This window comes from Chrysemys picta, chromosome 1 (genome assembly GCF_011386835.1).
Source record: "Chrysemys picta bellii isolate R12L10 chromosome 1, ASM1138683v2, whole genome shotgun sequence".
Taxonomy (NCBI): Eukaryota; Metazoa; Chordata; order Testudines; family Emydidae; genus Chrysemys; species Chrysemys picta.
The window spans coordinates 298296458-298320568 of NC_088791.1; the positions used below are offsets into that span (position 1 = coordinate 298296458).

Consider the following 24111-nt stretch of genomic DNA (forward strand, 5'->3'; position numbering starts at 1 on the left):
CCCAATTCTTTCTTTGGGGGCTGCAAGGTGAGGTCTGTGGATGTCTTCTGAAGGGGATATCTGGGCCAAAGCCTTCTACTCCTTAGGCATACTTGTTCCCCATTCAGAGTGCCAACCCGCTCTAGCAGTGAGCTCTTCATTCACAGCAAGCTGCAGCATGAGGTTTCAACTACTATACTCCCTTCCCCTCCCTTTCCTGTTGCTAGAGGCCAAGGGAATGCTGGGAAATGTAGTTCTTTCCCTGCTCCAGGGCTGGCTCTATAGGCAGGGAGCTAACCAAGGAGCTACAGCTCCCAGGCTGGATCCCTGCCGGCTGCTGCCCCTGCAAATGGGCTGCCTCAAACACCTGCTTGCTTTGCTGGTGCCTAGAACCGCCCTTGGCTAGCACTGTATTATGGTCCCATAATGGTGCTGTTTCTTTCACAGGAGGGACTAGATGGACAATCCCTTTTAATAATCTACCCACCAGGGAGTTAGAAAAAATTGACTTCTCTTGAATGGGTGGATGGAAAGCTGATGTCACCACGAAGTGGTCCCTCAAGGAGCTGAGAGACAGACCTTAGGACTTAAAATGCAACAGATAATTCAAAATGTCCTGAATACATGCTAGCTTTGGCTGGGTTCTCCAAGCTAGAGACCAAACAGAAAAATGCTTCCACTTGGTGAAATATGTAATCCTACTAGAAAGCTTTCTACTGTTAAGCAAGACTCCCTGCACCACTTCCGAGAAATGTCCTTCCTCCTCATCTAGCCGAGCAGCCTCCATGCTCAGAGGTTCAGACTGCTCAGTGCTGGATGCTGAATCTGACTGTGATGTTGTGTCAGAGGGCCTGGGAGGAGGGGAAGAGGTTTGGGAGGTCGAACAGACAGGCTGAGAAGATCTGAGAACCAATACTGCCTTAGCCAAGCTGGTGCGATGAGTATCAGGTTGACATGATCCAACTTCAGTTGGATAACCTGAGGAATTAACAGGAATTGGGGGAAAGCATATATCAGCTACAGACCCCGATTCAAATGGAATGTATTGGGTTGAAGAGCTTGGACTGAACTCCACTTGAGAGGAAAACTGACTGCATTTTCTGTTGTCTTTTGTTGCAAAGAAATTGATTGCCAGAATACCCCAATATCTGAAGATGGACCTCAACATGCTGTTCTTCAGGGACCATTCATGATTCTGGAAAAAACTCTGCTGAGGTGGTCAGCTAACTGATTCTGAACATTGGGTAAGTGTGCTGCTGTGGAGGTAGTGTCCTCTTTGATGCAAAGTTTTATTGCTTCCTGGAAAAATTGGTCCCTGCTTGTGCACATAATACTCCCCTTTCTGAGATAGGCTGCCACTATAGACATGCATTTAGTAAACACGTGTGGGTCTGAGAATAGGCCAAAAGAGAGCACTGTATATTGATATGCTGACCTGCCATTACAAATCTCAGACATTTCCTGTGACCTGGGAAAATTGCCACCTGGAAGTAGGCATCCCGAAGACCAAGAGCAGCAAACCAGTCATTGTGATCCAATGCAGGAAGATAGTAGCCAGAGTAACGATGCAGAATCTCAGGTATTTGATGTATCTGTTGTGATTGCGGAAACTGAGGATGGGTCTTACCCCTCCCTTGAACTGGAATTGCTGGGAGTAGAATTTATTTCCCTGATGATGATGATGAATCTCCTCTAAAGCCCCCAGAGCACACGGAGTTTGGACCTGCTTAGAAGCTGTGACTCATGAGAGGGGTCCTGAAAAGGGATGGGGAAGGGGTATGAGAGGGGGGGAATGGACAGAAATTGGATGGCATAACATGATCCCACAGGGCTTAGAACCAATTTTTCCATAGTTATTGTTTCTCAAGTATTGCAGAAGTGAGCTAGCCTATCCCAAACTGTGGAGGCGTGGTTGATAAGTTCACAACTGGTATGCTGCTCTTGATATGAAAGTCAAGTAGATTGCCTGCCCAAAGGTGGAGGAGGATGGGCTGGTTGATTACAACTAGACCCAGAAGGTCTTCTTGTCTGCGATTTATGCTCCTTTCTGGTGAAGTCTTGCTGCCTAGCAGGGTAGGATGACTGTCAGAAGCATCGCTCCAGATGATATTGCTGGTGTTGTTGCTGACCTCCATCCATAATGATATATTTTTCTGGCCCGGGCATAGACCCCCCAATGACAGAAAAGTAGCATTGACTAAAAGAATGCAATGTCTCGTCATTTTTCTCAGAAAACAAAAAGCATCCATCAAAAGGTAAGTCATCTATGTCTGTTGGACCTCAGGAGCTGTGCTGGAGTTCTGTAACCATGAGACTCTTCTCATTGTTGCAGCTGAAGCATAAGTCTGGATGAAGATGCCATGTCCAGTGCTGACTGCAAAGATGTCTTGGACGTTAAATTGCCTTCTGCAATGAATGCCTGGAACTTTTTCTTGGAGGATTCCGGTAATTTATTTGTAAACTTGGACATAGCATCCCAGTTCACAAAGTTATACTTAGATAATAGCACCTGTTGGTTTGCAATGGCCATTTGTAATGAAGAGATTGAATAAACTATTATCCCCATCAATTCTAACTTCTTAGTCTCTTTGTCTTTATTTGTGGGTTTATATCTCCCCTGAAGTAACTTCTTATTTGCTGTTATCAAAATAAGAGAATTAGGAGCTGGATGTAAGAAAAACACTCAAAACCTTGCATGGGGATATAATACCTCTTATCGGTACACTTTGCTGTGGGCGTGTAGCGGGGTGGAAAAGCCCTGAAGAGGGCTTGGGCTGGGCAAGGTAAAACCCTGGCTGATTGGGGGAAGTGGCTGCAGCTGGGCCACACCCTAATCAGAGCCCAGATGGCCTGTATAAAGAGGCTGGGAGCCAAAAGCCCAAGAGTTTCTCTCTGCCTTCAGAAAGAGAAGGGCCTGGCTGCAGGGAACTAGACAGGGTACCTGTAGTGGAGCAGGGCTGGGGAAAGGCTGAGGAGCTGGGGAGCTCCAGCCTGGATAGCCCCAGGCTGCGGCCTGGTAATAGGCCAAGGGGTACTGGGGGTTGCAGAGGGCAGCCGGGGGTTGCAGAGGGCAGCCCAGGGTTAGGCCAAGGCAGCAGGTCCAAACCCAACCTTGCCGATGATGAGTGGCCTATACTGCAGTCTGCCCCAGAGAGTGGGGGCTAGGTGGTGACTGGCAGTGGCCTTATCCTGAGGTGAGGTGGGGTTAGGGGGTGGGGGTTCCCCTGGGAGGGGAGACCTAGTGTGTGTGGGTATTGCCAGAGGGCAACACCCAGGGCAAGGGGCACCGGGGTCCTGGGAGGGACACGGGGCCAGTGCAGAGGACAAGGCGGATCACTGCCCTGCAGAGGGCGCTCCAGAGGCTGGTGAGCTAATTCCCTGGATGACCAGCAGGAGGCACCGCAGGGGTGAGTCCAGACCTCTACAGGGCGCTAAAGGCACTGACTTTGATGTGCTTTGTGCATACACACATGAGTGGAATATATGTCTGCAACCACTTGAAGAAGAACAGCTTTTACAAAGTATTTAGACTCGGCAAACTGGTTCTAGCTGTGATGGAATTAGGCCGACAGAAAGCACAGGTGCTCAGGACTTGTGTTAGTCTCTATCTTTCCAAATTACCTGGCTAAGTTCCTTTTGGACTTTAATCAGAGACAGTTTTTGATTGATGACATTCCCTCACCAGCAGAGGAGGAACACATTTGCCACTGCACTACTCCTAGCCCAGCTAATGCAACTGAGAATTGATGCATATCTGGTAATGTAGAGCTCTCTCGTAGTCCAGCTCTTTTCAGAAAACATTTACAGTAGAACCCTAATTTTATCAATTACAAAAGCCTAGTTATACGAACCATCTTTCTGCTACCAAAGTCATCTTTTTGCCAGTGAATGTGACTTTAAATCCTTCAGCCAACATTCAAGTAGCTGTACAGGTTTGAAGAGACTGACATTTGGCAGCAAAAAGATGTAGTTCTCTCAAAGAAAAAAAAAATCAGGCACATTGTATATATCTGTTAGCATTCATTATGTACACTAATCATTGAATGATTAGTAAATTGACTTATGTACTGTACCTATTGTGATTTTGGGACGTTAGAGAGGTTAGAACCACATGCTCATCTCTTGGGCTGGATGTGAAGTATTTCATTTAAAGTGTAACAATGGAGGATAAACAAAAATGGGGGGGGAAATGCCAAGATTGAAGGGGCAAGGATAACAGTCTAACCTCCTTGAATTCTAGGCAACATGAAAAAGTTAAGGTTAGATAGCTGCCATTTTTTACAACTGTAGACTCAGCCTAAGAGGGAGTAAGAAGCTAAGTATAAGAAGAGTAGCTATAGCCGTGTTGGTCGCAGGACATTAGAGAGACAAGGTGAATAAACCTGGCAGCTGCGCCACAATGCCATCCAGAACCGCCTAGTGAAAGCCATCGCACCCGCCTTGGGGAGATCTCCGTGAACTGCACCATCCCCGGTACCGACAGCCAGCTACAACCTGACATCGTCATCACTGACGAGGCCCAGAAAAAGATCATCCTCGTTGACGTCATGGTCTCCTTTGAGAACAGGACCCCGGCATTTCGCGAAGCCCGAGCTCGTAAGCTGGAAAAGTATGACCCCCGGCCGACACCCTGAGAGCGAAGGGCTACGAGGTGCAGATGGACGCCCTGATCGTTGGAGCCCTGGGCACCTGGGACCCCTGCAACGAGCGTGTGCTGTGGACCTGCGGGATCGGTAGATGCTACGCATGGCTCATGTGGCGCCTCATGGTCTCAGACACCATCCGATGGTCCAGGGACACCTACATCGAACACATCACCGGCCACCGACAGTACCAGGAGGCGTGAGCCGGAGTGACATCGTTCTTCGACTACAAGAAAGGGACCAACAGACCATGATCTGGAACCAAAAACTCCCCAAACATTAAATCTCACCAAATGAGGGTCAATCCATCCTCATCATCATATCCACTCATTATACTCCACACCTGAACATAGCCATTATATGAACTTCATACCCTCATATCTCAATGTCTGTACTTCTACCCATCAATATTTTACCCCTAATTGGGGATATTGCAGATTATGTATTCCTTATGCCACCCGATCTTAAACTGAACTTCATACCCCTCGATAATCTGTATGTTATTCCCTGATAACCAGAAACTTCTATGCGTAAACTCTGTACTGTTCACTTTTTTTAAAACATCATCTTAATAAACATTTTTAAATCTCTTACTGGACCAAATTCTACTGGTGAAAGAGACAAGTTTTCGAGCTTACACAGAACAGTTCTCCAGCTCTGGGAAAGGTACTCAGTGTCAGATCTAAACACAAGGTGGAACAGATTGTTAAGCATAAGGAGTTAACTCATGTTGTAAAGACAATTTAAGGTGAAGCGGGCAGTTAACACCTCTGCAGTCATAGGACAAAAGGAGTGTTAGTAGGTTACAGTTTGTTGTAATGAGACATAAATCTAGTGTCTTTATTGAGTCTTTGATTTTTAATGTCTAGCACATTCATAAATTTAAGTTCCCAGGCTTATCTTTTTGAAGTTGTTGCACAGGTTTCCTTTGAGGACAAGGACTGAAAGGTCAAATGTGGAGTGATTGTTAATTTAAGTGTTTGCCCATGGACGATCTCTTTTATCATTTATCTTTTATAATTTGTCTTTTATCATTTTTCTGAGAGTTCATCTGGAAGAGTAGTGATTGTCTCATTTCACCCGCACAGTTGTCATTGGGGTATTTAGTGAGCTGGATGAGGTACATCACATGTTGTTGTGATAGGCTTGTGTAGGACCCATGGATATTGAAAGGTGTGTTGTAAGGGGTACTGATTATCATAGCAATAGAGATATTGCCATAACAGACACAAAACCTCCAGGCATATCTGGTGCCTTTTTGAGTTAGTGAATCCTGGGCTGTGGGGAGCTTGCTTCATATGAACTTGGCAAGGTTTGGGGGTTATTTGAAGGTCAGCAGAGGGAGTTCCGGAAAGATTTATTTCAGGATGTGGTCCCCTTCATGTATGGGTTATAATTGTTTAATGATACCCCATATTGGTTCCAGGGGTGGTAGGTGACAACTAGGGGTGTGTGATCAGAGCTTTTTTTTTTTTTTTTTTTTCTCTCTCTCCATATTGAAGCAGGTTCTCTCAGGGTATTTGGGTGGCCCATTCCATGATGTGATCTACTTCTCTGGTGGAGTATCCTTGTTTGGTGAAGGTGGTTTTAAGTGTGTTAAAGTGTGTATCCCAGACTTTCTCCTCAGAGCATATTCTGTGGTATCTGAGTACCTGGCTGTTCAGGTTTCTTGGTGTGTTTGGGGTGGTTACTGCATCTGTGAAGGAAAGCATGGTCCATGGGTTTCTTGTATATAGTTGTCTGTAGGATTCCATGGTTGAAAGTGGTGTTGGTGTCCAGGAAATTGATGCTGGTATAGGAGGATTCTAGGAGTTTGATGGATGGGTGTTACTGAAAGCACCCATGTATTCACACCCTACACCCTATTGTAGTAATCTTTGTATAAAATATGCCTTGTGAGGTATCATTTAAAAACTAATAACTCACTGGTCAATAATATCATGGTGAAATGTATGTAGCAACATTATATGTAAAGTAATTAATTACCCCATATGAGGTTATTAGCACAGTTTCAAAACCCTGCCTGATAAAAGTGTTAAGCAGGTCTATCCTAAACAAAGGAATGTGTGTTTACCTCAATTTATGTACAAGTAGTAAACAGGATCTTCAAGACAGTAGGGGAAGGAGATGGTAAACAGGATCTTCAAGACAGTAGGGGAAGGAGATGGTAGGAAACAGAATAATTTGCATTTCAGCAAACACAAGTGGGGAAAGAGAGCATACAGCTCTCCATCACTAGACTCCATGTTGCCATCTTCACTGCTTCAATAAACTTTACTTTAAGGGTAACCTTCAGAAGAATCCACTTCAAAGGCTCACTGGTCTATAAAAGAAAGCGACAGAAACCCCAAATTATCTCTTTGACCTAAGAAGACAAAGGCATTGGGCGGTGGGTGAACTGCTGGTTGAGAGAGGCTAGCCCCCTGCCAGCCCTGCCCGAGGACCCACCTTTCCATTGCCGGAGCCCTCCAATCCCACAGCTAGTGCATAGTGGGCAGGCAGAGTGTGGCCTCCTGGCCCCCAAGTGCAGGGCATGCGGGCGCGCACCCCCCCCCCAAGCACTGGGTGGTGCAGTCCCAGCCCTTGAGTGCAGGGGTGGCATGTGGCCCCCCCCAGCCCTCAAATGCAGAGCAAGTGAGCGGTGCACAGCCCCCCTGACCCCTGAGCACAGGATGGTCAGGCGCCCCCCCCAGTGCCCTGAACCCCCTCCCCCAAGCACAGGGCAGGAAGCCCCCCGTGTTCCCAACCAGGGTCGGCTCCAGCTTTTTTTGCCACCCCAAGCGCCCCCAATCGGCGGCACTTTGGCTGTAGCTCAGTCGCGCCGCTTCATTCTTCTGCAGCAATTCAGCGGCGGTTCCTAGGCTCCCCCTCTTCCTCTTCGGCGGCAGCTCAAAGAGGAAGAGAGGGACTGAGGGACCCACTGCTGAATTGCCACTGAAGACCTGGACCTGCCACCCTTTTCCATTGGCCACCCCAAGCACCTGCTTCCTTCGCTGGTGTCTGGAGCCAGTCCTGCTCCCAATCCCCCGCAATGATGGATGGGCAGCCCCAGCGCCAACCCACCCCCAGTGTTGGGTGGCACAGCCCCAGCGCCTGGGGGCCCCAGTGCTGGGCGGTCCCAGCCACCCCAAGTTCTGACACCCTCACCCTAGCCACAGCTTGCTTCCCTGAAGAGGAGTAACATACCTGGGCTGGGGCAAAGGGCAGGCATGATGGGGCTTCGGGAAGGAGTGTAGGCAGGGCCACGCCAGGCTGTTTGGGGAGGCACAGCCTTCCTCAGCCTATGCGACACATTGTCCATGGGCACCAGCACCTTTGGGCCTCTGGGAGAGATCATGACTAAGGCTACGTTTTAGTCATGGGTATTTTTAGTAAAAGTCATGGACAGGTCATGGGCAATAACAAAAATTCATGGCCTGTGACCTATCCATGACTTGTATTATATACCCCTAACTAAAACTTGGGCCAGGAGGCTGTGGCTGCTCTAGGGGGACCGTCGGGGGGGGGGGGCACTGCGGGTGCTGGGCGGGGGGTAGCTCAGGAGTCCTGCTGGTGCAGGGTGGGGAAGTGGGTGGTGGTGCATGGCCCGGGACCCCCGCTGGTGCTGGGGGATGTGTGTGTCTGGGCTGTGGCATGCAGTCTGGGACCTCCGCTGGTGCTGCTGGTGGGGGGGAGGGTTGGCGGGGCTGGCAGGCTCCCTACTGGGCTCCGTGCAGCGCCCCAGAAGCAGCTGGCATGTCCCTGCAGCTCCTAGGGGGAGCGAAGGCCAGGGAGGCTCCATGTGCTGCTCCCGCCACGAGCTCCAGCTGCACAGTTCCCATTGGCCGGGAACCGCAGCCAATGGGAGCTGCAGGGCTGGTGCCTCCAGGCAGCGGCAACATGCAGATATCCCTGGACCCTCTGCCTATGAGCTGCAGGAACATGGCAGCCTCTTCCGGAGAGCGACCCCCCCCCCCCAGTAAGCACCGCACTGCACCGCACCCCAGCCCTGAGCCGTCTCTCACACCCAAACTTCCCCAACAGCAGCCAATGCGACTGGCCCAGGGGCTGTCTGATCTGCTCGGGCAGCCCCAGAGCCAGCTGCACCAGCCGCTGCAGAAGTCACGGAGGTCAGGGAAAGTCACAGAATCTGTGATCTCCATGACAGACATGGAGCCTTAATTATGACTGAGGAGAAGGTCAGTCACCATCTTGATGGAAGACTGTGGGTGAGAAAGGCTATCTTAAAGCTTTGAACCAAAACTTGCTAGATTAAGTTTTAGATGTTTTCACTTGTTTTTGCTGGTAGCCATTTCTAACTATCTCCTATACTTGAATTCACTTAAAATCCTATCTTCTTTTGTTAATAAATGCATTTTATTTTTAATCTAAACCAACCCAGTGCTGTGTGTAAACTGAACTGTTTGTTAACTCCAAGTAAAGTAGCAAATTGTTGAATATTGACTCCTTAAAAGGGCAATAAACATTAATATCACTCTGTTTGTTCCAGGACAGGAGTGGACATTTCAGAACACACATTTCTGGAAAAATTTGGGGTTAGCAGAGTGTGGTGTCACCATACCAGTTGTTAACCAAGGTTGCTGGAAATCTGTGATATTGCAGGCAGGCTCCAGGATCCAAAGATTTGGACCAGGGCTACCCGGTACATAGACGGATTGCATGCTTGTTGCTGACTGTAGGTGTCCCAGGGAGAGAACCACAGTGGCAAGGCATTGTGAGGCACTCAGTGTTACAAGATAAAAGGTGACAACTTTTCACTAGTCTGGATTGCATAGATGCTGAGTTTCTAATCTGCCGGGGGGTGCTCCCCCTAGGCCCTGTCCCCACTCCAACCCCACCCCTGCCCAGTTCTGCCCCCTCCCCCGAGCATGCTGCACCTTCGTGTCCCCGCCTCCCCCAGCACCTCCTGATGCCACAAAACTACTGATCCGTGCCAGGCAGTAGGCGCTGGGAGGAAGGGGGAGGCACTGATTTGCAGAGCCCGCCGGCAGACAGAAGGTGCTGGGTGAAGGGGGAGGTTCTTGTAGGGGGGCTGCTGGTGGGTGCTTAGCACTCACCATTTTTTTTCCCCATGGGTGCTTCAGCCCCAGAGCACCCACAGAGTTGGCACCCATGGTGGATTGCACCCCAGAATGTGCACCCAGACAATAGGTGCTGGCTCACATTGTGGTGGAAGTCTATGAGGGAGTTCAGGCCATCTGTCCAAAGAATGAAAATATCATTGATGTATTTCAGGCAAATCAGTGGTTTTGTGGTGCATTTTTCCAGAAATACTTCCTTGAGGTGGCCTTTGAAAAGGTTGGCATATTGGGGAGCTGTTCCAGTACCCATTGCTGTTCCCATGGTTTCTACAAAGTATTTCCTGTTGAATGTAAAATTTTTATGGGTGAAGATGAAATGGCTGAGTTTGGCAATGTATTTAGGGTGGTTTTCTGAGTGTTGCCCATTGTCTTGTAGATATTAGAAGCAGGTAGTGATGCAGTCCTGGTGAGGGATGTTGATGTAGAGGGAGGTGACATCCATGGTAGCAAGGATGGTGTTTTGAGGAAGGTTGTTGATGTTACAGAGTTTCTGATGGAAGTCGGTTGTGTCCTGGAGGAAACTGTCTCTTTATGTGGTGAGTGGTTTGAAGATGGTTTCTATGAGTCCTGATATTCCTTCAGTAAGAGTGCCATGACCAGATTAAGCCTGGTTTTCCCTTGTTTGTATATCTTGGGCAGCATGCAGGTCACTGGTGTGGGTCTGCAGAAGGGGATGAGGTTGTAGAGTTTCTCTTGGAGTTGTTTTGTGAAGGGTTTGATGATATCCTTAAATTCCTGGGTGAATTGTAGTGTGGGGTCTTATTTGAGTACTTTATTGTGAGTGGCATTGAAGAGTTGTTGATTGTCATCATGGAGAGAGTGTGTTGTTTGTTAAGGATTTCACAGTTGATTTTTTTTCCTGAAGCAATCAGTGTAATGATCAAATGTGTAGTTTCATCTGCTCTGAGGGGTCCAGTCAGATTCTTTTTTCTGTGACAGTTGGGGGAATATGGAATTGTGGGTGGTGTCATCTTTGTTGTGAAAGAATTATTTGAGGTGACATCAAAGGAAGTATGATAACTGAGGCAAACTAGAATTCTATCAAGTTCTATGATGGGGTGGAAATTCAGTCCCTTGGAAAGTATACATAATTCAACTTGGGGTAGGAGTAGTCTTGATAAATGGTTGTGTAACCCACTAACCCTCCTTTGTCCTTTGACTGCAGGTGTTAACTGCCTACTTCCCCTTGAATGGTCTCTTGTAACATGTGTTAATTCCTCATGCTCAACAACATGTCCTACCTTGAATTTAGCTGTGACACTCTGAGGGACCCTTTCCTAAACCTCCGAAGAAGTGGGCTGTAGTCCACAAAAGCTTATGCTCTAATAAATTTGTTAGTCTCTAAGGTGCCACAAGTACTCCTGTTCTTTTTGCGGATACAGACTAACACGGCTGTTACTCTGAAGCCTTTCCTAAACCTGGAGCAGAGCTTTGTGTAAGCTCAAAATGTTGTCTTTCACCAATAGAACTTGATCCAATAATATATATTACCTCACCCACCTTGTATGTCTAAATAAAAGGATTCTAGCCGAGTGTTACTTAGGCTGATATTGTTCAATTTCAGAGGGCCCAATAATGCTTGAAGTTTACCCCAGTACGACTAACCTAATCAGATGTTTGATTTCATGTACCTTTGATGGTGTTATTTTTCTGGAGACAGTTATACAGTACTGGGAAGATGTAATCACAATCTTCACTTTGTTATTGTATGAAAATTCATCTTGTTTTTTATTACTGAAAGTTTCTGAAACTTTTTTAGAAGTCCATTAATTTCCTGTTTATTACAATAGAAAGTTAAAAATATGGGGAAAAAATGAGATTCCCATCCCTACTGAAATGCCACCACCAAAACAAGCTCAGCCCCTCCCCTCAAAACCAAGAACTTTTAAGAGTCTCTGAAGTGTTTTTTATATGTATGTCACCAATGGCTAGAAACCCTTTAGAAAAATAAGATTAAGGATATAAAGTTGTTCCTTATCTTCCAGAAGGATTTAAGTGAGGAAGAAATTTCACATTTAATGAAACGATATACACATTCCATTTAAGCAGTCAACAGGGCTGCCAATATAGTAGACCCTCAGAGTTATGAACACCAGGGTTACGAACTGACCAGTCAACCACACACCTCATTTGGAACCAGAAGTACACAATCAGGCAGCAAAGACCCCCAAAAAAAAAAATTACTGTACAGTACTGTGTTAAACGTAAACTGCTAAAAATATAAAGGGAAAGTTAAAAAAAAAAAAAACTAGACAAGGTAAGAACTGTTTCTGTGCTTGTTTCATTTAAATTAAGATAGTTAAAAGCAAAATTTTCCTTCTGCATAGTAAACTTTCAAAGCTGTATTAAGTCTGTTCAGTTGTAAACTTTTGAAAGAACAATGATAATATTTTGTTCAGTTACAAACAACCTCTATTCTCGAAGTGTTTGTAACTCTGAGGTTCTATTTTACTACCAATTTCACTCTTTTCAGAGTTTACAAAATAATTCTGTAAGGTGTACATTAAGAGATGGAGTCAATATTATACACATTTCTCATTGATCTTTACTAATATAAAGCTATCAGAAGAAATTCAAAATTACCTAAAAAATGTTGACTTTTGTATAATTACCCAATAAACTTCCCATTGAAATAAACTGATAGACAGAGAAATCTTTTCGCTTCCCTTCAAAATAGTGGTAGCAATGGCATATATGCCCCAATGTTTCCTCCCCATAGTTCACTCTTGTTTCTACTTATAGGTCAAATGCTTCCTTTAGATACACATAAAGAACCCCACTGCAACTTGGAGAGGAGGGATTTGGCCTTATGTATGCTGGTAGATTTCAAACCTTTCTGCAAAGAATCATTGTTTTACCTCCAGTTAAACTGTGGAAAGTTGCAGCTGGCAACTGCTCACCATTTCTGATATTGCCATCAATGATCTGCTGTGACTCCTATGCAGCTAGAAGATAAAAGTGGTGACCTCAAAGAACATAGAAGAGACTTGAAGTGTCTTGACTCCTCTTAACAGCTGTAACCAGATGGAGAGACTTCATCATTTCCTTATTTTGGAGGATACTCAGCATGAAGAGCAGATCAAGGGAGAAGTTTAAAAATTTTCAGGGTTATCTACTATAAATATCAGTTATGAAAATATTCTTGCCTAGTAAAAATCTGAAATAGAGTACTAATTTTTTTTTATTTAAAGAACCAAAACAATAACACATTTAACAGAGGTTTTGTGATTTTTATTTTTGAACCCCAAACTATCTGGCAGTGAGGAAAGTATTGTAAAAACTCAAAGATATAGTGCAGCCATTATAAGGGAGTATAAAAAGAGGAAACACTTGGTTCCCATGAAATTATACACAGCAGTCTGAAAAGCCCTGGACACATGTATGGAATTCATCTTGCACTTTTAAAAACATTGTTACAATAATGTTATACATAAAAGAAATAAATAGTAACATTTCAGTTTAACTTGCCCATTCCATTTGTCATGCAGTTCTATTTGTAGAACATTACGGTATGAAGAACACCTGCCACACAGTGTAAAACTTTTTACAACATAAAGGCAATGTTCATGTTTGAGCTTCTCTTTGGCATATTGTTCTACAATATATTTAACTAATTTATGCAAAACACAGATCTTACAAAGTTTTATGTGATAACTACATAATAAAGAATGAGTAAATGGCAACATAGGATATAAGCTGGAGCGTGGGATGGGACCAAAAGACCCATTCAATTGTTGTGTGGGGGTTTTGATCAGCATTTTCACTGGGGACTCCTCAAATTAGCAAACAGCTAATCAAGTTAATGCAGGGCCTTCCCTATACCTCTAAGTCAGGTAACTGCCATGCTGTGTTCCACACCCAGGACATGAATCACACAGGGAGCAAGGGCATGTCTACATTGGCCGTGCACAGTAAGATGGGATGTAAATCTACAGCACACTAGCCTGCTACACAATAACTGGCCACCATGCACTAAAAGTTCCACAGTGTGCCACAGAACTCCTGCTACAAACAGCTCCCATCTCTATGTTCAGGTGGTGGTGTCACCCTTGGTGTTCTGGAGGAAAGCCCTGGCTGGTGCCACCAGAATTGATCTGAGACATTGGGTGGACCCTGTGGTGCTCGGCCAGTGCATGGGGCTGCCCACCCTGCATCTCCACTGTTGTGTGCTCTGGGAAGTGAGGGCAGCCTTGGCTCCTGATTCTGACTTTCCTTGAGTGGGTCCTGCATGAGTGTGCTTTGTGTCCACTCCCTCATCTCTGGCCCTCCAGAACTCATTATTGGGCCCCTGCTCTACGAGCCTCCCCGGCTGCCCCCAACATGCCACCTAAGTCAGCTGAATAACATCCAGCTGGTCTGCCTCCAAGCTGTGCCAAGAGAATATCTGTAAGCGCTCATGCTTCATACTATTCACTTCCTCACCCTTGCGTCCCATCCAACACCAAGTGAAGGAACCTATTGTCACCTGCGGAGGGTGAAGAACCCTGGAGGGCCTGTCTGTACTCCATTGTAGTTCCATGGCCCACCAGAGATATTAATTGGCAACTCCTACATGGAGTTGTGAGCACAGGCATGTACTGGCATGGTTCACAAACTCTTCTGATACAGGTTCCTTTTACAACCCTTGAGATCTATGTAGAGTGCATCAGGTTGCAGCCCCTCTTGTGGAGCATCCAGAACCTCCTCCTGAGGTTCTGGCTGCCCCTTTTCCCCACACCTCCTGACTTTTGTACACTTAATCCATGGCTCCACAAAGTCATGGGACCTCCTTGTCAACATCTTCTGGACACTAGCCAAGATGGCCATCTATCACTCCAAGAGGAGGAAGCTGGATGGGGTGGGGGGGGTGCTCTGCTATTGTGGGGCCTTTTTATTGTCCCTTGTCTGCTCACATCTCCAGGCGGAGTTCCTCTGGGCAGTGTCCATTGTTTCCTTGGATGCCTTTGAGAAGCAGTGGGTGCTCTCTGGGATTCTCTGCGCTGTTTCCCTGGATTTTCAATCTTTAACCTCACTCCTGTTCCTCTTTTCTCCTTTGCTGTCCCCAGCAATCAATTGTAGCCTGGACTTAGTGGCTCCTTCCCCTATAATTGGGGGGGAGGGGAGGGCAGGGGGAGAGAGAGCGGGAAGAGAGCTTTAGTTATGGGCAAGCCTAGCTCTGTCTGTTTTAGTACTACAAATATTACACACCTCAACTTCTGCAACAAATGGGCATAGGCACAATTAACTCTGGCATTTCCCAATTTTTGAGTGCGTGACTAACTTTAATTATGCTCTTTTAACATAGGAAATTACACATGGAACATTAGGGTTTTTTTAAAAAATAGAAATTCCATCAGGTGACATCATATGGATATCCAGGCAGGCCATCAGCAGAGTTGGAAACTTTAGCTTCAATGCAAAGACCCTCCGCCACTTGAGCTAATGGAGTAACTGACAGCAATAGTAGTTTGTCATCTTCTATGTGGACCCGCACAAGGAGTGAATGGGCTACTTTGCAAGTGGGTTACACAGATATTTGCTTACAGCAGAGAACTGATGAGATTCCAAGAGTCTTGGGTTCCATTCCAAGCTCTGGAGGGGAGTGTTCTCTAGTAGGCACAGACTCTTCTGCCATCCCCACAGTCTGCCTCCTTCTGCCCATCCCCACAGTCTGCCTCCTTCTGCCCATCCCCTCCAATCTGTCCCTGTCCTGGATCTTCTTTACTCCTGTGGCTGGGGCAAGGAGCCACTCTCCATGCTGTTCCAGTATCTTTGCTCAGCAAATTCTAGTCCAGGGTGGGCAAACTTTTTGGCCCGAGGCCTACATCTGGGTGGGAAAATTGCATGCAGGGCTATGAATGTAGGGGCTGGGGCAGACAGTTGGGGTGTGGGAGGGGTGCAGTGTGCAGGAAGGGGTTCAGGGCAAGGGGTTGGGGTGCAGGAGGGGGGCGGGGTGTACAAGGGGGCTCATGGCGGCAGGAGGGGTTTGGAGTATGGGTTCTGGAGTGGCAGCGGCGCGCATCAGAGCCAGGGCAAGATCCCTGCCTGCGCTGGCTCCGCACCACTCCGGGAAGTAGCCGGCACCACGTCCCTGCGGCCCCTGGGGGAGGGGAAGGCAGTGGGCTTCAGATCCGGCCCACGGGCCATAGTTTGCCCACCCCTGTCCTCGTCTGACCTTTTCAAAATCCCTCCTCCCATCCCCATAGCTCCTTGCCCACCCAATCCCAGCTGCTGTGTCTCAGTCCCTCCACTATTTCTCTCCCTTGTCCCAGTCTGTTACCCACACCCCCATGTTCCCATCTACCCCCCCTCTAGGGTCGGCTCTTGTCCCCTCTGCATTTGAATCAGGCAGCTTCTTCCTCCAACTTGCCTAGGCCCAGCAAGGGGGTTGTCTTTGAAAGCACAGCAGTGACAGGCTCCCTACTCTCATTTCAGCTGCTCGAGAGCTAAACTTTCACAGAAAGCCCTGCTCAGCTATGGGCCAGAGCATGCCCAGTGCACACAAAATCTTTGGGGAAGTTAGCTGCTAAAATCTAAGAAGTTTACTTAAGTATGTGCAAAGTGCAATTTTTCACAGACTTATAACTTGCCCAGACTTGGGTGGATTTTTCACAAAGACACATCCCCGACACAAAGACCACCGCACATCCAAATTTGGAGTCCTTGCTCCAAAGCACAGGGCACTAGAGATTTTTTCAAGGAAAAGGTTGCTAGCATTTTTTTTTAACATAGGCCAAACAATGTGTTTTTCCCTAGTGTTCTCTGAAACAGCTGGGAGGGAAAAATAAAATCCACATATGGCAGAGACCCTGAGTGGAAAATTGCAACCCAAATGGTTAAAGTTTGGCAAAGTTATAAGCAACTGATTATAAAGGCAAGTGTCAGTGACATTTCTATTACAGAGCCTATGATTATGCAGAGGATGAAGACTAGGATAAAAAACACTGCAAACTGGCAGGTGTTTTTCTGATAGTTTCTTGGTTCAGCAGAAAGAGAATGGTATGTGCACAGTTTGTTTCCTCCCAATTAGATATTGGTCTCCCTAGATTTCCATCCAGCTTCAGCTCACTAGTACAATCTCTTTAAATTCTCCAGTTTGGATGTCAAAGCCATGCAAATGCACTTAGAGAAGCTGCCACATGCAATATCTGTGACCAGCTTTGTAGGTTCACATCAGCTCTCATAATGGTCTTAGCAGCAGAGGCCAGAAATATTAAAGCACTGGGCCTACAAAATCAGCCATCTTGACAGCCTGGGCTGCAGTATATTAGCTATATCGTGACTTTTGCAGAAAGGAGAGTCTCAAGAAGACAAGCCTCCTGCTAGAGAGTGACCTTCTTTGGCAGGGATTCATATAAAAGTTGATTCTCTCTGACTGTTGGAATGCATGTGTAAAGTCTCCTATGGTAAATGTCACAGCACATTGCTGATAGAAGAAGCCCCAATAGGAAAACTGTCTAGTTCTAAATCAGGTACCTAACATACACCAGATAGTGAACCTCACTTTGGCAAAATGTCCTCAGATGGGACACAAGACAGACACCTCGACACTCAAAGGTTTAGCTAGAGTGAATTTTTTTGAGTTAGTTTCAAATGGGGTTGACTACCTCAGTGTTACACCAATTAGCTAACCATTTCTTTTCTTCCTGTAAACTTGATATAGTAACAACTTACACTGAAGTGTTTAATAGGCAACCCATACTGAGCATTTCCTGATAGTGAAAGATAATTCCCTAAGACTATTCACTGTCACCTAAACTGAAAATTTCAGTCATAGGTGAACAGCCACTGTAGTAAGGTCCACCAGTGCAAGCCCATACTATAGACAAGCAAAGTTGTGATTTGTATCAGTACAGCAGACCCTACTTTGAAATTGTATGTTGTGAAAAAAATTATAGCATAACAGCTTTGCCCATCTACATTAGAGGTTTCCATCTGTTCAGCCACACTGGTGGCTGGCCACTGAGGCCTGAATCAGGGCAAATCTCCAGTGGAGCTAAGTTAAAATGTAAGCCAGTATGGTTTGAGGACAAGTATGATTTATAATGGTAAAATGTAATAGGGCTAATACAATTAGATCTAGCAAGTGATACTGAGTCATGATAGTGAAGAAAAGATCATAAAGGAAACACTTTAAGATCTTGACTGTATCTAATATTAGTGACACATTTACATAACCAATAAAGTCTACATTTGACTCACCACACAGTTAAATGCTGCATGTAAGAAAAGGAAAGAAACTCATGCAATTTCCATCCTTACTGTGACAGATTCAGTTGTCTCAATGCAATACTCCTCTGAAGAAGAAAGATTTTAGTAGATGAGAAACTTAGTTATCTTGCAATCACTGTAGAGAATATACTTTTAAAACTATTTTTTTTACATATTTATAGCTACTATAATGCGAGAAATAATTTTAGAATAATTAACTTTTCACTGCCACTTTTGTTCAAAAGAGTTTCTGAAGTCATTCTAGCTGTAGCTGATGAACTTGCAGAACAACTGACAAAATATATTTTAAATTTGTAAAGGTATAGGAAGTGCTGTGAAAGTAAAACAAAACAATTCAAATCTCATTAGCTTTATTAAAGTCATGCAGAGATTTAAACTAATTTAAGTTTGTACAATAATCATGTGGACAAAATGTTCATAAACGTTTATGAAGAAGGCTGTAGTCTGAGACGGTTCCTATAATAAATTCAGTGTTCAAGGAAATGTTCTAGATTTACAGCCAGATTCTATGTGGTTCTAAAAATCTGTACTGAACTGATCAAAATATAGAACAAAAACAATAAGTTTTTTTTTTTTTACAACATGAATTAACACACTCAGAAGATAAGTCAGATGACATCAAAGTACTTCCTTAGGATCATTTGCAGAGAATGGCCAACTTTACTTCAGCAGCACAGTTAATACTGGAGATATTTACAGAGTTAACGCCAATATTTACGTGCTGCTAATGTACTGCTGACATCAGGATCATGTTAATTCATAAGTGACATTTCTCTTCAGGAGGATGAAATCCTTGTATTTTTGAGGCAGCACAATATGGCCTGCACCTTTTCAAAACCCACAAACCATTATGTGCTGCTACGTTAGCCCAAGGTGTCTACAAAACGTCAAAGGAGTGAAAGCATAAGCTGTAAGTCAAACCCCACATTTTCTTGTTTAACTTTAACATTAATTTTACAGTATTGACATTAGCTATTTTAATACATTACAAATCCTTCATTAACATCTACTTTTAGTAGTGGACCAATATTCCACTTACAATTAAAGTCAGCTTTAGACTTTTGTTCCTGTCAAGTTAGCACACAGTAACTTTATGGTCCAAATTTCAGATCCTTGTCAAACTAATTAAATGCTGTGGATAGTTCTCTTCTGATTAGAAGTTAAGTTTGATGTCTCTAATGTGCAAACTTCAGTTCATCTTGACATTAAAAGAAAATTTTAAAAATCCCTGAAATGTGTTTCTTCTTTCCCTTGAATGGAAATCTTTTTGATATTGCTATAATTTCAGGGTCACCTTTAACAATACTAGAAGTTAAAATCTAGGTTAAGTAGAACTGTCAGTTTCAAGAGGTGAGCAAGAAACTGTAGGTCATATCTCAAAAGGGCTAGCACCTTAGCATTTACAAGAGATACTCTTGGGCCGGGGGATAGTTTAAGCACCCCAACCCCTTTAGGAAAAACCCACAAGAGTTAATAAGAGTGCTGGCTCTCACTCAGGCCTACTCAACACTAGACAAGGTGTAGAAAAAACTCTCCTACTCTAGAGTCTCTAGACACGGCTTATGCTGGCAAAAGTATTTTCACTGGTATATTAATACCGGTTTCCCAAATAAAATAAGGGCCTGTCTTCACTACCCGCCTGGATCAGTGGGTAGAAATCGATCTCTCGGGGATCGAATTATCGCGTCTTGTTGGGACGCAACAATCGATCCCCAAATCGACGCGCGTACTCCACCAGCGCAGGTAGGAGTAAGCGCCGGCGACAGGGGAGCCGCGGCGGTCGATTTGCTGCCGTCCTCACAGCGGGGTAAGTCGGCTTGGATACGTCAAATTCAGCTATGCTATTCACGTAGCTGAATTTGCGTATCTTAAATCGATCCCCTCCCCCAGTGTAGACCTAGCCTAAGTTATACTGGCAATAGCACTTGTTATGGCTATACTAGGGCTTTTGCTGGTATAGATGTGTAAAAAAAACACACACCCCTAATTGATGTTACTATACTAGTGAAAGTTTCTGATGTAGACCTGGCCTTCGGTAGTTTGAGATGGAATGGTCCATGACTTCAAACTGAGCGTTGGGAGGAAAAAACCAAGAACACAATGCCTTACACGGCACAGAATCACTGGCAAAGGTGACGTAGTGCAGACAATTTTTTTTTACAGAAAATATTTGTGCCCGTGTCATTTTCCCTTACCCACTTGCCTCCTAGGAGCATCAGGGCAGGTCTACACTACAAAGCTTTGCTGGCATAGCTATGTTAGTTAGGACTGTTTTTTTTTTTTTTTTTTTTTTAGCCAACGTGGCTATACTGGTAAAAGCTCTAGTATAGGCACACATCTGTATAAAAGTGCTTATACTGATCAGGAAGCTGGCACAAGTATAAAGATATAACTGCGTCTTTACTAGGAAGGTTTTGCCAGTTTACCTGGTATAAACCAGCAAAACCCTCCTAATGGTAGATAGTGACAGGCCTTAGAATCAGTTTCCATTATTTTCTGGTGTTTACGAATGGTGTCTTAGAACTTGTCACCCTGACGAAGATCAATGGTGCATCTACTCAGTTATCCTGTTACAGCAACTAATGCTGGATTATACAGGAGGTCTGACTACATAGTCTCTCTGAAAATAAAACCAAAAATGCACCTAACTGCAATACTGTGCCATGGCAGTAAATTTCTACCTGAAGAGATTGGGCTAATCATACACGGAGGAAGGGAAGGGAGGGGAAATAGAAAGCCTTCACCCAGGAGTTACAGTGTTGATGGAGATCAGGGAATGGACCACTCATAAAATAAATTTACTTAAACCTACCTGTCCAAAGGTGGCAAAGGGGTTCTCCACTAAACCAAATAAACTCATGCCCATTGGCTACCAATTTATTTAAAAGATCAAAAGAAACACAAAATAGCTAAATACTGCCAACATTTAATTCCTTTAAAAACACATTTCTTACTAATGATCACGTACTGGCCAAATTCAATTGAATTGCCTTGTTCTTAGACTTTTGAAGGTTTTTACTATGTTAGGTATTTACTCAACTCTAAAGTCACACTACACTCTTCATAACAAAGTCTTGGCAGAACCTTTCTATATGATGTTTTCTAAAAGCAATTTTTAGGCTGAGAACTGGTAAGTTAAAAATCTTTCCAACATAGGGCGGCGACATCATCAACTGTGAAGGGACAGGAAGCTTCCATTTTTCTACTTATGTTTCCTTGGAATTTTTTTTTTTGGGTGGGGAGAGTTGAGGTAGAAGAGTGCATTGCACCCCGCAAGAACCACCCAGAGGCTTAGGCCCCAGAATCTTCAAGTCTCTGAGATCTGCTGGATGTCAGGGGTATCCACACAAAGGCCCATACCGCTGCCAACCCCATCCTTTGGAAGTAGGACTAATAAAATCATGTTGCCAGAGATGCCCTTGAAGCCACTCATTTAAAGAGGTGGTTTGTTTTCCAATTTAGGGGGGCAAGCCAGTAGAAGTTAAAGTGATGGGGTATGTCCACTCTAGAAATGCTACAGAACTACAGCTGTGCCACTGTAGTAAGTCCAACTCTCATAGAGGCAACAGCTAGGTCAATGGAAGAACTCTTCTCTGCGTAAGCTCGAAAGGTTGTCTCTCTCTCACCAACAGAAGTGGTCCAATAAAAGATATTACCTCATTCACTTTGTCAATTTAAAACCAGGCATATAAAGATTAAATACAGTAAATAATTACTTTAACACGGGGGAGTGATAGCTCAGTGGTTTGAGCGTTGGCCTGCTAAACCCAGGGTTGTGAGTTCAATCCTTGAGGGGGGCCACTTGGGGATCTGGGGCAAAATCAGTACTTAGTCCTGCTAGTGAAGGCAGGGGGCTGGACTTAATGACCTTTCAAGGTCCCTTCCAGTTCTAGGAGATGGGATATCTCCATTAATTTTAAATTATAATTATAATTTATCTCTTCTGAACTGTTCTACAATGTTCACATTGTGACTTTTTTCTTAATACTTGTAGTAGTAAAAAAAAAAAAAAAATCAATCAAGTTTGCTAGGGCAAGAATTCAACACACACTCTACCTCTTTTTCAGTTCACAGAAAGGAGTAGGAGGAATCTAAGCAGATGCACTTTATTCTCTGTTCCAGGGAAGAACCACAGATCGAACTTTTAGTTTTGTTTTTTTTTCCAGAGGAGATTAACCTGAAGGGTCCCATCCATATTGACTGTAAAACACCCTAAGGGCTACAATTTAAGTCTGGTATCAGATGGGAACAACATCCTGCTCTGGGTCAAATTCATTGTACAAAAAAAATCAAGAATGCATAGTAGAGAAGACTTGTTTGATACTTTCACCTACAGTAATTGATATGTTCCAAATCCTGTGGTTTCTCTTTAGATAGTACATTGCTGGACATCCACAAGTCTTTTAGTATATTCTTATATGTGGACCAGACACTAAAGAGAGCAGGGTTGGGTGTAAGCCTCTAATTTACTTCACATCTGAAAACCATAACTGCTTAAGTCAAACTGCAGATTCTGGAGGTTTGTTTGCCTCTCCCACCCACCAAATGTCAGGTAATATACACCAGATCAAATGATAATATCAAGAAAACATCCAGAGTATTGGCTTTTTTGTCCAGACAAAGATTGCAAGCTTGGGCATAGTCCTTGGAAACAGTTTATTATTCAAAGTATTATTCGCTGAGGTTCCTTCTACCCATGTGCAATGACTCTGTGTTCTGTCAATATGCCTTTGCACTCCCTATCCGTGATATGCAAAACCCTGAGTGAAGGCTTTTTGTCCCAATGAAAAACTCATAGCTTGTGTAACACCCTGCTTTGTAGGCCCCGTGGTACTAAATGCATACACCACAGCACTGCCTGGAAGCTGGGAAGTAAGATAACCAAGATTAATCAGACTGCCCTTCTAATTTGCTTTGTTCATTTCCACTGATTTGCAAGCACTCCACCTAGTCAGATTGGTATGTTGTCTGAATCAAGTCAAAATCTTGCAGCAAGTAATCTTTCAGGGTATGCTCCTTTTTCAACCACTATATTAGATACAAGCTTGTACTGTATGGAAGCATAAGCCTCTTCAAATTGTCATTTTGTAGTCTACTGCTGCATAGGTCTGATATACAATTGGGTAAAAAGCCAAAAATTGGACCTTAGCACAGAACAATGAACCCCAGCAAACTTGGTCCTCACAGCTGGGTGTGTCTTCCAAAGATTCTAGAATGAGAGAAAATGCCATGAAGCGAGAACCAGAAAGCACAAAAGGACTGGTTGGCCTCTTGTTAACTCCCAGCCCCTGGAACAATGTTTTTACCCTACATATTTCTCTTTGTGTGTCCCGAAAGAAGATAGTCTTTATGCGCCAGCCATCCAGAACAGAGATAATGTGCTATCTTTTCTTCTATGACCTGATGTCACTACTGTCACAATTTTCATAAGCGTTCAGGAGGCCAAAAGGCTTGAAGGGAAAGGTCATCCGTTATTTGTATCTAAAGGATCACGGATCCAGTGCACAGACAAGGAAGCCCGCTAGTCAAGAGCAGAGGAACCCCTAATATTTGCTGTCACTTTGACATAATATTACTGCATTATTATAGTGCCCTTAATTTGACACTTGGACAGAAGTTTCAGATGTTCCATGGGAGGCAGACTCTTAATCCATTTTGGATTTCTGTAATCCATTCAATGTTGGCTGTGGAGATACAGAAATAACCCTATCTGAACTACTTCTGATTCCAGACCCTTTTATTTTGCAGTTGAATGTGTGTGGGAAAGATTACTTTCTAAAATGTGTACATATGAGCATTTTGTTCATGAAATAGCCATACGCTCAGTTCTCGGAGCAGTTACCCATTACTCCTGTGTATTCGGAGGCAGACAATATTGATTGCTATTGTAATTAGTGAAGGTCACTTTTGAAGCTAGCGTCATCCAGGTAAAGTCCACAATTTTCTTAGTAGATTTACCAAAGTAAAGGAACTTCATCACTCCTTCTACTCTGCAAAGAGCACAAGAATGCTAAGTGCATTCTGCTGCTCTGCATTAGGCTCAATATTCAGTACTATAAGTAAAATCTCCAACAATTAATCTGAATACCAAAAAAAGGAAAGGAAGTATGATCTAATAGCTAAAGCACAGGACTAGATGTCAGGAGGATCCAAATTCTATTCCCAGCTCTGCCAAACATTGTCTAGTAAATATCCAC

The 24111-nt window shown here is 44.4% G+C and overlaps 2 long non-coding RNA genes across 4 annotated transcripts in view; one reads left to right on the plus strand and one right to left on the minus strand.

Annotated features, from left to right (window-relative positions):
• The first annotated feature begins 1090 nt into the window (after positions 1-1090).
• LOC135983261 (uncharacterized) lies at positions 1091-13096 on the plus strand. The gene is made up of 2 exons (XR_010600858.1): positions 1091-1223; positions 2312-13096. It is a non-coding gene; the product is annotated as an uncharacterized LOC135983261 (long non-coding RNA).
• LOC101945163 (uncharacterized) overlaps positions 12920-24111 on the minus strand; it is an 82806-nt gene continuing 71614 nt past the window's right edge. For 2 of the 3 annotated variants that reach the window (XR_010600852.1, XR_002888748.3), the window contains one exon: positions 12920-14784. This is a non-coding gene — a long non-coding RNA (uncharacterized LOC101945163). Of the gene's footprint in view, positions 14785-17884; positions 17980-24111 lie in introns of all 3 variants that reach the window. The other variant, XR_010600853.1, reaches the window with a different exon arrangement.